This window comes from Artemia franciscana, chromosome 4 (genome assembly GCF_032884065.1).
Source record: "Artemia franciscana chromosome 4, ASM3288406v1, whole genome shotgun sequence".
Classification (NCBI taxonomy): domain Eukaryota; kingdom Metazoa; phylum Arthropoda; class Branchiopoda; order Anostraca; family Artemiidae; genus Artemia; species Artemia franciscana.
Genome location: NC_088866.1, coordinates 55948534 through 55961492, shown reverse-complemented (window position 1 = coordinate 55961492; position 12959 = coordinate 55948534). Strand labels below are relative to the sequence as shown.

The following is a 12959-nucleotide window of genomic DNA, read 5'->3' as shown; positions in this document are numbered from 1 at the left end:
CAAAACAATTGGAGGGCATCTAGGCCCCCTCCCACGCTCATTTTTTTCCCAAAGTCAACGGATCAAAATTTTGAGATAGCCATTTTGTTCAGCATAGTCGAAAACCATAATAACTATGTCTTTGGGGATGACTTACTCCCCTACAATCCCTGGGGGAGGGGCTGCAAGTTACAAACTTTGACCATTGTTTGCATATAGTAATGGTTATTGGGAAGTGTACAGACGTTTTCAGGGGGATTTTATTTTGTTTGGGGGTGGGGCTGAGGAGAGGGGGCTATGTTGGAGGATCTTTCCTTGGAGGAATCTGTCATAGGGAAAGAAAAATTCAATGACAAGGGCGCAGGATTCTCTAGCATTACTATAAGAAAACAATGAAAAATAAACATGAAAACGTTTTTTCAAATGAAAGGAAGAAGTAGCATTGAAACTTAAAACGAACAGAGATTATTACGCATATGAGGGGTTCTAAAAATACTTTAGCATAAAGAGCAAGGTATTTAGGAGGAGATAAATACCTTGCTCTTTATGCTAAAGTATTTTTAGTAATTAAGACTATTTATTATAGGCCTTTCTGATTCAGGGGTCATTCTTAAAGAATTGGGACAAAACTTACGATTTAGTGTAAAGAGCAAGGTATTAACGAGGGTACAAACCCCCTCGTATACATAATAAAAATATAAGGTTATGAAAGTTTGTTACGTAAGTTAATTCTTAAGTTACGTATATTTTTTACTAATAAAAACGTTCGTTAAAATTAAAAGTTCTAGTTGCCTTTTTAAGTAACCGAAAAATTGGAGGGCAACTAGGCCTCCTTCTCCACCCCTTATTTCTCAAAATCGTCTGATCAAAACTAAGAGAAAGGCATTTAGCCAAAAAAAGAATTAATATACAAATTTCATTTTAATAGTTTATGTGCGGAGAGCCAAAACCAAACATGCATTAATTCAAAAACGGTCAGAAATTAAATAAAAAAAACTAATTTTTTTAGCTGAAAGTAAGGAGCGACATTAAAACTTAAAACGAACAGAAATTACTCCGTATATGAAATGAGTTGTCCCCTCCGCAATCCCTCGCTCTTTACGCTAAAGTTTGACTCTGCCACAATTCTACTTTTTAAAACAATTTAAAGCTTTAGCGTAAAGAGCGAGGGATTGCGGAGGGGACAACTCATTTCATATACGGAGTAATTTCTGTTCGTTTTAAGTTTTAATGTCGCTCCTTACTTTCAGCTAAAAAAATTAGTTTTTTTTATTTATTAAAACTTAAAACGAACAGAAATTACTTCGTATATGAAAGGGGCTGCTTCTTCATCAACGCCTCGCTCTTTACGCTAAAATTTGACTCTTTCTCTCAATTCTGCTTTTTAAAACAGTAAAAAACTATAGCGTAAAGAGCGGGGCGTTGATGAGGAAGCAGCCCCTTTCATATACGAAGTAATTTCTGTTCGTTTTAAGTTTTAATGTTGCTCCTTACTTTCAGCTAAAAAAAACTTGTTTTTTTAATTTAATTTCTGAACGTTTTTGAATCAATGCATGTTTTGATTTAGGCTCTCCGCAGAGGAATAATTAACACGAAATTTGCAAGTTTTTTTTTTGCTAAATGGCTTTCTCATAGTTTTGATCGAATGAAGGAAAATAGGGGGAAACACCCCCTAAAAGTCGTAGGATCTTAACGAAAATGACACCATCAGATTCAGGGTATCAGAGAACCATACTGTAGAAGTTTCAAGCTCCTATCTATAAAAATGTGGAATTTTGTAGTTTTTGCCAGAAGACAAATCACGGGTGCGTGTTTATTTGTTTTTTTGGTTTTTTTTCCCAGGGGTCATCGTATCGACCAAGTGGTCCTAGAATGTCGCAAGAGGGCTCATTCTAACGGAAATGAAAAGTTCTAGTGCCCTTTTTAAGTGACCAAAAATATTGGAGGGCATCTAGGCCCCCTCCCAAGCTCATTTTTTTCCCAAAGTCAAAGGATCAAAATTTTGAGATAGCCATTTTGTTCAACATAGTCGAAAACCATAATAACTATGTATTTGGGGAAGATTTACTCCCCCACAATCCCTGGGGGAGGGGCTGCAAGTTACAAACTTTGACCAGTGTTTACATATAGTAATGGTTATTGGGAAGTGTACAGACGTTTTCAGGGGGATTTTATTTTGTTTGGGGGGTGGGGCTGAGGGGAGGGGGCTATGTTGGAGGATCTTTCCTTGGAGGAATCTGTCATGAGGGAAGAAAAATTCAAGGAAAAGGGCGCTTGATTTTCTAGCATTACTATAAGAAAACAATGAAAAATAAACATGAAAACGTTTTTTCAAATGAAAGGAAGGAGTAGCGTTGAAACTTAAAACGAACAGAGATTATTACGCTTATGAGGGGATCTAAAAATACTTTAGCATAAAGAGCGAGGTATTTAGGAGGAGATAAATACCTCGCTCTTTATGCTAAAGTATTCTTAGTAATTTCAACTATTTATTCTACGGCCTTTCTGATTCAGGGGTCATTCTTAAAGAATTGGGACAAAACTTAAGATTTAGTGTAAAGAGTGAGGTATTAACGAGGATACAAACCCCCTTTTATACATAATAAAAAATATAAGATTATGAAAGTTTGTTACTTAAGTTGCTAATTTATAAGTTACGTATATTTTTTACTAATAAGAACGTTCGTTAAAAATTAAAAGTTCTAGTTGCCTTTTTAAGCAACCGAAAAATTGGAGGGCAACTAGGCCTCCCCCTTATTTCTCAAAATCGTCTGATCAAAACTAAGAGAAAGCCATTTAGCCAAAAAAAAGAATTAATATACAAATTTCATTTTAATAATTTATGTGCGGAGAGCCAAAACCAAACATGCATTGATTCAAAAACGTTCAGAAATTAAATAAGAAAAATCTTTTTTTTTAGCTGAAAGTAAGGAGCGACATTAAAACTTAAAACGAACAGAAATTACTCCGTATATAAAATGGGTTGTCTCCTCCGCAATCTCTCGCTCTGCTAAAGTTTGACTCTTTGCCACAATTCTACTTTTTAAAACAATTAAAAGCTTTAGCGTAAAGAGCGACGGATTGCGGAGGGGACAGCCCATTTTATATACGGAGTAATTTCTGTTCGTTTTGAGTTTTAATGTCGCTCCTTACTTTCAGCTAAAAAAATAAGTTTTTTATTTATTTAATAAATATATAAGTTTCATCAAGATTAGTTTTACCCGTCAAAAGTTACGAGCCTGAGAAGATTTGCCTAATTTTAGGAAATAGGGGGGAATACCCCTAAAAGTCATACGATCTTAACGAAAATCACACCATCAGATTCAATGTATCAGAAAATCTTACCGTAGAGGTTTCAAGCCCCTATCTACAAAAATGTGGAATTTAGCATTTTTTTTTTTGCCAGAAGACAAATCATGGATGCGTGTTTATTTGTTTTTTTTTTTTGTCTTTTGTTTTTTTGTTGTTTTTTTCCCAGGGGTGATTGTATCGACTCAGTGGTACTAGAATTTGGCAAAGGGACTCATTCTAACGAAAATTAAAAGTTCTAGTGCCCTTTTTAAGTGACCAAAATAATTGGAGGGCACCTAGGCCCCCTCCCACGCTCATTTTTCCCCAAAAGTCACCGGATAGAAATTCTGAGATAGTCATTTTATTCACCATAGTTGAATAACCTAATAACTATGTCTTTGGGGACGACTTACTCCCCCGCAATCGCCGTGGGAGGGGCTGCAAGTTACAAACTATAACCTGTGTTTACATATAGTAATGGTTACTGGGAAGTGTACAGACGTTTTCATGGGATTTTTTTTTGGTTTGGGAGGAGAGTTGAAGGGGGGTTACGTGGGAGGATCTTTCAATAAAGGAATGTTTTTTTGGGGAAGAAACTTTCAATGGAGAGGGCGCAGGATTTTAGCATTATTTAAAAAACAATGATAAAATAAATATGAAAAGTTTTTTCTAATGAAAGTGAGGAGCAGCATAAAAACTTAAAACGGACAGAAATTATTACGCATATGAGGGGTTTACGTCCTCGTAATACCTCGCTCTTTACGCTAAAGTATTTTTAGAAATTTCAACTATTTATTCTACGGCCTTTGTGATTCAGGGGACATTCTTAAGGAATTGGGACAAAATGTTAGCTTTAGTGTAAAGAGCGAGGTATCGACGAGAGGTGAGCCCCCTCATATGCGTAATAAAAACCTACGAAAATAGAAGTTTGCTACGTAAGTTAATTCGTAAGTTACGTATATTTTTTATTTATGAAAAAGTTCGTAAAAAATTAAAAGTTATAGTTGCCTTTTTAAGTAATCAAAAAATTGGAGGGCAACTAGGCCTCCTCTCTCGCTCCTTTTTTTCAAAATCTTCCGATTAAAACTATGAAAAAGCCATTTAGCCAAAAAAAAAAATTAATATGCAAATTTTGTTTTAATTATTTATGCTTGGAGAGCCAAGAAAAAAAATGCATTAATTAAAAAACGTCCAGAAATTAAACCAAAAAAAAAACAGTTTTTTTTTAAATGAAAGTAAGGAGCGACATTAAAACTTAAAACAAATAAAAATTACTCCGTATATGAAAGGGGCTTTTCCTCCTCAACACCCCGCTCTTTACGCTAAAGTTTTTTACTGTTTTAAAATTTAGAGTTAAGAGAAAGAGTCAACTTTAGCGTAAAGAGCGGGGCGTTGAGGAGGAAAAGCCTCCTCAACTTTTTGTTGAGCACAAAAGAAATGACTCTGTTTCTTTAGATTAGAGGTGATTAGAAATTACATATAAAAAAAAGTTTTGAACTGAAATTAAGGAGCAACATCAAAACTTCCAACGAACAGAAATTATTTCTTAAAATAAAAAAAAAATCATGGCAGTGTTGTTTCTAAATTAAATTTCAATCAAAATGAGCAGATTAATCTAAAAAACAAAAGCTTCCCGAGGGAAGTAAAAAGTAAGGTTGAAAATTAAACTAACAAAAATTATTACTTCATAGCCTATCGAACAAATATCAATAAAACTAGTACAAATAAATCAACTGGTTATATTTCCCTATGTTTCTAGGATTACAGAAAACTAGCGCTTTACTGAAAACACAGAGCAATACAGGAATTTTGGCACGGTAAAAGTAAACCTTAGGAAAAAGTAAACTATATATTTCATAATAATTTGAAGACCATCCCTTCACTAAAATTTTAAGTCCGTTTTCTGGAGTGGAGATTGATTTTTTTTTTTTTTTTTTATACATTCGGGCCGAAAATTTAAAAAAAAAAACCTAGTCTTTAGTATGAAAATATCTTGTAGGAAGAACGAATCTGAAGTATTCTCTGAGAAATATAGACCAAAAGTAATTTTCCAAAAAAAAAAGCAATTTTTTGCCACAGAAATGTTTTAAAAGGAATTTACTGCAGTACCAAAAATTATGTTTCGAATGAACCTTAAATAGTGTAAAAAATGTCTGTTTATTTTTCAACTAGCGAAATAACCTACGGTTTAAAATATTTGTTGGCTTTTTTTTTAAAGTGAAATGAAGTTGAAGATTAATGAAACATTCAGGAAGGATTAGAGCCTATTTCTAGGATTTTATTTTTTCTAACTTGATTAGCATTTTGACTTTTTTCTTTGTTATCTATAAGTAAAAAATGAAAACGCATTGTTCAAATAGCTCTTCGAGAAGATTGTAAATGAAATATAGGCTTTTGAGAGTTATAAGGACTGTAAGGACTTGTGATCCCACTATTATTTGTGGTAATATCCTCTCGTTCAAACTTTCAGAAATCTTCAGCAGTTAATATTTGTACCAGTTTTAGAATTCTCGTTCACTTAATTTCATTACTTTCTTTGGCATGTGGAAGTAAATTTGTCTAAAAAGCCATTACTTAACCCTTTGATGCCTGAAGGTTCCCTCAGGAACCATGAACTTTTTAATTTATTTCAATCCTGACCGTTTGACCTATTAACGTCAATCCGTTTGCCATTGTCTCAATCTGATCTACCTAGACAGGTTTGTATTTTTCTTAGTCCGTAATCTGTCACCCTTGTGTGAGGTAATGAAGTTTGAACTTGTGCCCTCTAGCCTTGCTTGTTTTTCCTGAAAGGTGAGATTACTTTTTTGTGAATAACTTTATTGTTTATTGTGCTGGAGTTTTCATTCCAAAAGTTTAAGAAAGAGGAAGTTTTGTTTGTTCAGATGAGCTATCATACACTCCTATAGCTGGAAAACCAGAAGATAGAAACGATCCCAAACGTCGTGGTTCCTCTGGGAACCATCCGGCGGTAGCGAGACCAGATGAGACGGTAAGCCGTATACAGTGTGAGATGCCTAGATATCATGAAAACAGTTGCTTTACACCATTGGAATCAAATTTTGAGAGCTCGACCATGTTCTGTGGCTTCAAGGAACCATCCGGCATGCATAGCTCCGAATTTTATCGCTCGGAAGAGCCATCTAGACAAGAACTGGTGGAGTTGCCGTCGTCAATAACAATGTAGGGGAGACTGGGGTTGACCCGGACGTGATTTTTTGAAACGGCATATCTTCTAAGCCATTGACTTTTCTCCAGTTCTGACTTCACCATAAAATGCGTATCCGTTAGGACTACCTTCGAGATTTTTTTCAGATTTTTCTACAAAAAGGAAAAAAGATTTTTTTTTTTTTTTCATTTTTTTGAAATGTCCGAAACAACCCCTACCCACGGGGTTGGATCGGACGGCCCCAGTATTGGTTCGGACACCATGCTAAACCATTAGATTTCGACTTCTTTTTTTTCAAATATGCATAAAAGTATAAAAAGTAAAAATCAGTACTTCAGCTATATAAAATGACAAAAAAGCTTTAAAATGACACACCATTCACCGGAGTTGGTACGAGCTGAGATTTTACTCAAAGACCGCTTAGTATACCACTAAAATATATTCCTAATGTGAACTGCTGTACTTGCTTAGTAGAAATACTTATTTTCAAGCATTCATCCGTGTATTTTCTACCCTAAATACCTACCTTTTAGAGACGGGGTTGGTTCGGACAGATAAAAAAAAATGTCCGAACCAACCTCCAATCGCCGTGTCCGGCCCAACCCCATGTTTCCTCGTGCGACATCACGTTAAAAAATATATTTTTTACAGTGCATAAATGGACCAGCCTTCTCCGAGTACATCAAAAACTGTGGAAGATGAGTATTCGGCTGTCCAGCGAAGACCTCGAACACGCCCGATGCCATTAGCACGGGCTCTGAATTTTGTTCTTTGCCCGGAAGACAACTCCGACCTCGAAGATCTGTCTGATGAAGATGAGGACCCATCTGATCCTAGTTTTCTCCTTCCTGATCCTGATAATAACCCGCAGGAAGAAGAGATTGAAGAAGAAATAGAAAGCGGTCGAATTGAAGCTGACGACCACAACAGTGAGGATGACCATGAGGACGTCGAGATCGCCAGACAAAATGCCACGAGCTCAGGCACTGCTGCTTCGAAACCAAGCAAACGACGGGACCTTGCTTGGAGAAAAGTGGATCTCGTCCAGCCAGATGCTGTGTGGAAGGATCATCTTGTTGTCGACCAAGAAATGAGTGGCAAGACACCCTAGAATTTGTCAGGCTGTTTTTTGACCAAGGCGTGGTCAACCATATACGCTCTTCAAAAAGACGCCAAAGAATTTGGAGTTTCATCTGCCGAGGTGGAATGCTTCTTAGGGATCATTGCATTCACAGGAATAGTGAAAATGCCGTCATACCGCAGTTACTGGTCAAACGAAACGCGCTACCCTATAATAGCTGATGCCATGTCACGTGACAGATTCGAGCAGATCAAAAAGTATCTTCATTTCAACGACAATCTTACCCAGAAACCACGAGGAGACCCTGGGCACGACTAGATCCACAAAGTTCGTCCTCTGATAGAGATGATCAGAGATAACTTTATGAAGATACCCCCAGAAGAACACCAGGCAGTAGACGAGCAAATTGTGCCGACAAAATAGAGGATTTCGTTGAAGCAGTACAATCCCAAGAAACCGCATAAGTGGGGTTATAAGTTCATCTCAAGGGCTGGGGAGATTGGTTTCGTTTACGACTTTGAAATGTATACGGGTAAGGGGTCGGTTGATGTCAGTGACCTGGGAGTTGGAGCTGTTTTTGTCCTGCGGCTTGCAAGAGGAATACCCAAGCACAAAAATTACAAGCTATTCTTTGACAATTGGTTCTCCTCGTTAGACTTGGCACAAACACTAAGTGATCAGGGCATGCTTACACTGGCCAGAGTGAAGGCAAACAGGTTGAAAGGCTGTGCTTTGGAATCCGACAGCAAATTGAAAGCCCGAGGAAGAGGTTCTCACGACTGGCGAGTGGAAACGCAGTCGAATGCCATTGTGGTGAAGTGGTATGACAATAAGCCAGTCCACTTGATTTCGACCTGTGCCGCCCTAGACCCAGAAGATACGTGTAGGCGGTGGAATGGTAAACGAAAAGAGTATGCCAATGTCAAGCGACCATATTGTGTGAAGGAGTACAACCGCTTTATGGGTGGTGTAGATCTTGCCGACATGTTGCTGGAGCTTTACAGGATCGACTTCTTATACCGCAGGTGTCTTGCTGCTGGGCAGAAACCAATGAACCTGCTACAGTTCAAGACAGATGTGGCACGTGCACTTCTATCTGGTGCATCTTTGGCAACACCAAAGAGAGGTAGACCTCTCAGTGACGCAGATACCAACTCTCAGAAAAAAAAAGAAATTATACTTGTCGCCCCCCAGATTCGACAAGACTCGATGGACAGGGGCACTTCCCGGCTTGGATAGAGAGCAAACAGAGATGCAGAGTATGTGTACAAGCTCATTCCAAAGTGAAATGCGTAAAATGTGAAGTGTCCTTGTGTTTCACACCCAACAGGAATTGTTTTCTGACTTACCACACTATGTAGCCGATCAGAGTGTTTTTGTGCCATGATTCCCGGATGGTTCCTGTGGGAACCATTTTTTTATTTCATCATCTTTATCAATACATTTTTTTTCTTGCCATTTCTGTCGTGGAATAGGTCATAACGAAGCCTGGAAACGGCCGAAATATTTTTCCCATTCTTTTTTCATAATTCAGGCATCAAAGGGTTAAATAAGGGACAGATACCATGCGTTAGTGCAGATAATTTTTTTTTTCATTTATAGACTTGCTGTAGTGACGGTTTGGTGCTGCAGTGACGGCTTGGTGCTGCAGTGAGTTATTAGTAGTAATAGTAGTAGTAGTTTTTAAAGACTATGCCTGTTCTTGCTATAATTGATGTCTTTTTCACCAAATTTTCCTGATGCTATGTTTTAAGTAAGTGACGCTTATGCTGTAGTATAAACATAAGGTAATTGAAGCAAAGTAAGTAAGTAAGACGGCACTAGACCCTTAAGATCCAAACCGGTGGTACTGATCTCAGTTTCATGGCCCTTCAGCCAAGAAGTGCAATGGGGGGTTGGGTGCAATTGAAGCAAGACTTATCATAAATGATTAAATTTCATTTTGGTTGGGACTTCTCAATATTAGTACTGATAATACATCCCTCAGGATTCTTAATTATGTGACAAATGAAAGAGTTCCGTGGAAAACATCCACAGAGGTACAACGCATTCTGTGCCCTATTTTAACAAATCAGACGTTAAATTGTTTTATGTCACCCGTTACATTTGACAAAGGTCTTTTGGTTTTGATTCTTTCGCATACTTGAAAAAAATAAAAACAAAATAGCAAAAATTAGTTCAAATATTTTTCCTAGTTAATATCTTTCATGGATGACTGTTTTGAATATTTGTAAACGTAAAAGTTAAGAAAGGCTAATAGAAATGATACATCTGTTTTAGCCCCCTTGTTGATTATCAAAGTAATCCCGACTACCTCTACCAGTCTACCACACAGGGTATCATTTTCAAGAATACGATTATGACTAGACTAGAATTAGGGTGGAGACTAGAATAAGGGTTATAACTTAGAGAACCGCTTGAAGGTTTTATGAGGCATTGATAAGCCTCATAAAATCAACCGTTTTTCAGGGGCCCACGCCAATATAGTTAAATGAATCAAAAGCAAAAGAATCAATACACATTTTTAAATGATTCTTTTTTTTATCATGAACCGCCAGAGCAGTTAAAGAAGAAGGGGAAAATGGTGTCGGTGATAAGAAATATGTTCCGATTCAACAGTGTGTCTTTAATATTTAGCGCTACGGTACTATTTTATTCTCGCCAGTATCAAAAGACACTGACATCATATATCAAAAGACTATCATACAAATCTTCCATTTCGTCGACAACATTTTGACGACGTTCAAAATTTGTCTTGTTCATTAGTAACTTTAATGCGTTCAAAATTTGTCTTGTTCATTAGTAACTTTAATGCTTTCATGCCATCTATTTTATAATGTTTAAAGCACTTGTGGCTACCAAATAGATCTTTAGAGGTTCTAAAGATAGTATAACCCTCAAATAAACGCTATAGATTTGTTCTTGAACACGAATATGTAGAAAAAGAACTTTCCAAAATTGTTTGGAGTCGGAATAATATAGAAGAAACCGTTTACATACATAGTGTCGGGAAAATAAGGTGATACGCTTCTCTCTCTCTCTCTCTCTCTCTCTCTCTCTCTCTCTCTCTCCTCTCTCTCTCTCTCTCTCTCTCTCTCTCTCTCTCTCTCTCTCTCTCTCTCTCTCTCTCTCTCTCTCCTCTCTCTCTCTCTCTCTCTCTCTCTCTCTCTCTCTCTCTCTCTCTCTCTCTCTCTCTCTCTCTTCCTCTTCCTCTCTCTCTTCCTCTCTGTCACTCACTCACTCTATGTCTCTTTTTGTTAATATGTATGCTCTTTCTATCTGCATCCTGATTTAAGATAAAAATTAGTGTTTAGAATTCAATGTTATGGTGGCCCTCATGATTGCCCATAGCTCCCTCCCGTATTAAAGTAGAGGGATGTTACCAAAATAAAAAGAAAGTACAAAAGACCGCCTGGTGGTGCTACGGTGTTCTCAAAAATAAGGAGCAATCTTTCGACTTTTTTTCTTCCACTTTTCATTCAAAAACAATGATCTCGGAAGAGGGTTCTTATGATAAAATATGCAATCCAGGTGCATCCAGCCATCTTGAGACACCTCTTTTGCCTATTGCTGGCACTGCTACCTCAAGTATAAGTCAAACAAAATTTAAAGATTCCACTTTCAACTAAAACAGTAGAAACTTCAAAAAGTTAACTTCGGTGGCGAAAAAATCCAAGCGGTCCCATGAGCTAGTATCCTGAATTATGCAAAATCATCCATTGGAAAAAGGATTTTCATAGATATGTTTATTAGAAAGCTGCATTTGTCTGAAGAAACCAAAGGGATCTATCCGTCCTGTGCAATCTCTAGTGTCCCTCCATTCCGCAATTTTCAAAATATCGAAACGTTTTGCCATTTTCGACTCACTGATAATAACCCTGAGCTTCTTAAGCACATATTTATCGTAAATCCGAACATTTTAAATACATACTTCAGGAGCCCCACTATTTCTCTTTTTTCGCGATGAGTGCTCAAAATGAGAGCTTGCCAGTTGATTTAACATTATTATATTATTATATTAAAATAAATTTTTAAGCCAGGCTTGTGCTATGCAACTTTGAGGGAAATTTGTTCGGCCGTCTAAAACTAAACCTATTCAAATTAATAAGTAAGCCTTATGTGATTTTTTGGGACTCATTTGTTTGCATAAAAATAAAAACAAATATTTTTTCTCGGAACAACATAAATAAAAAAAGAAATTTTGGCGATTCCTAGTATTTCAGCGATTAGTACAGTATGATGGAAACCATAGGTCGTGAATTGGCTCAAAGCCGAATGATAATAATGAGTAATACTTACTACGAGCATACAACATGGCAGAAATACACATACAAGCACAAGTAACAGACACAGATACACACACATGCGTGCGCATACACACAATTACTCGCACAAACTGTATGGGCGAGGCATACGCTTTGTGATTGCCATTTGATAGCTAGCCCGTAGTATTATAAAGAAAACAAATGGCGAGTTACTGACCAAAAATACAGCTGTCTTTTAACAGCGATTATTGGAATCAACACTTCTTGCTAAACCTGTTGTTCTTTAAATAAAAATAAAAGTATATTTAATTTTCAGGAAAGCGAATTTGATTTCCATTTCAAAAGAAAATTTCGTTTTCAAACTAAATCCGTTGCGCTGACTTTGAACCGAAACTAATAGATCAGTTTAATGGTTTAAAAAAAACATTAGAACTCGAAAATGATTTTGAAAATCATGCAATGACATAGAGTGGATGTTTTCTCATTGAATCTCCGGTAACATATTGAACCAACATAGCCAATTTTTGGTAAATAAATATTTAGTTTGAGTTCTCACATATTTGTATTTCTATCTATTTGATACCCTTCTTTTAAGAAAGGAGGAGCTAAAGAATATAATCGAAGTGAGGGTGAATAGTTTACCAAGTTGGGCAAGAAGAGAATGTTTAATGAAGAGGTAAGGGTTTGATGGTTTCTTCTTTTCATCCGATATGCGGAGATATGTATGAGACGGTAGTTTATACCATGGGTGAGTCTGAAGAATTGAGTGAGTTACGGAAAGAAGTGTACGGAGATTGTTGGTATACAATCTTCCACTAGGTATACAATTCTCACACTAGCAATGGAGCATAGAAACATATCTTTTTTATTGGTATAATGATTATGTTAATGAACATAATGAATCTATTAAGAAGTGGTATTCCCGTATGCTCGAAAATTGGCATTTAATTATGGAATTAAAGAGAGTCAAAAAGTAAATTGCTATTCTAAGGGGCTGCACTCTAGGAGGAGCAAGCTCTATGTACTCAGGCGTATGCTGGTGATAACGTTTCTCTCTTACAATAATAGTTTATGTTTGAAGGCCCTGTTTGAACTTGGACAGGGTATTCTGGACTGGATTATGCATCGGCACTGTTTCTGTTTTCTGTTTCTGTTTCTGTTTTTTCTTGCCTGT

General features: G+C 36.8%; 1 long non-coding RNA gene across 2 annotated transcripts in view; it reads left to right on the top strand.

Moving 5' to 3' along the window:
• Positions 1-12959, top strand: part of LOC136026647 (uncharacterized) — a 100204-nt gene that overhangs the window by 63850 nt on the left and 23395 nt on the right. Inside the window, exon 3 of one of the 2 annotated variants that reach the window (XR_010617367.1) lies at positions 9123-9172. The exons of the other annotated variant lie outside the window; for it this stretch is intronic. This is a non-coding gene — a long non-coding RNA (uncharacterized LOC136026647). Of the gene's footprint in view, positions 1-9122; positions 9173-12959 lie in introns of those variants that run through there. 2 annotated transcript variants of the gene reach the window in all.